The sequence below is a fragment of the Brassica oleracea genome, chromosome C2, assembly GCF_000695525.1.
Source record: "Brassica oleracea var. oleracea cultivar TO1000 chromosome C2, BOL, whole genome shotgun sequence".
In the NCBI taxonomy this organism is placed as follows: domain Eukaryota; kingdom Viridiplantae; phylum Streptophyta; class Magnoliopsida; order Brassicales; family Brassicaceae; genus Brassica; species Brassica oleracea.
This window is the reverse complement of record NC_027749.1, coordinates 8,548,613-8,549,765: the sequence shown is the minus strand read 5'-3', so window position 1 is coordinate 8,549,765 and position 1,153 is coordinate 8,548,613.

The following is a 1,153-nucleotide window of genomic DNA, read 5'->3' as shown; positions in this document are numbered from 1 at the left end:
CTCACAAATACCCACTTATATCCCACTGGTTTAATGTTAGAAGGCGTCAGGATAATCGATCCAAAGACATTCCTTTTCTTGAATGATTCTAACTTCACGTTTATGGCTTCTTTCCATTTGAGCCAATCAGATCTTTGAGTGCACTTTAGAATAGACGTGGGTTCATGATCCTCATTTAAGTCCATCATATCAAGGGCTACTTTATAAGCAAATATATTATCGATGTCGACATCTTTTCGGTTCCATCTTGTCCCAGACATAAGATAATTAATTGAGATCTCATCATTAGCCCCTTCAGTACCATGAGGCTCGGCGTCCCGAGTCTCATTGGTTGGTACCTTAGGCATGGCCATTTCGGCCTTGTCTGGACAATCTATGACCTCGGTTTCTTTTGCACCTTTCTTTAATTTCTGAGGTCCTTTATCTTTGGAACCAATTGGTCTACCACGTTTGAGGCGTGCTTTAGACTCTGTAGCCACTTGATTGTGTCCATCATGGACATCAATACTTATTTGTGCATTACAAGCTGGTATATAGGACTTAGTCACTCTTTTCGGGTCAGCAAAGGAATCAGACAATTGATTAGCTAGATTTTGCAAATGAATTATTTTCTGGACCTCTAAATCACATGATTGAGTCCGAGGATCTTGCCATGATAGGGATGTTTGATTCCATTTTATTGCTTTGCCCAGCTTGTTATTCTCTCCCCCTAATGTTGGGTACTCAGATTCATCAAAATGACAATCTGCATATCTGGCCTTAAACAAATCTCCTGTTGTTGGCTCAAGATATTTAATAATGGTGGGAGAGTCAAATCCAACATATATTCCCATCCTCCTTTGAGGTCCAATTTTTGTTCTCTGTGGTGGTGCAATAGGAACATACACAGAACATCCAAATGTTTTGATATGGGACACGTCTGGCTCATGACCCGAGAGTAATTGGGATGGAGAATATTTGTGTTCACTAGATGACCTTATGCGTATCAATTCAGCAGCATGTAATACCGCATGTCCTCAAGCTGATACTGGAAGCTTCGACCTCATGAGTAATGGTCGAGCTATGAGTTGGATTCTTTTAATGAAGGATTTGGCCAAACAATTATGTGTATGTACATGTACCACAGAGTGTTCCACACTTACCCCCATGGACA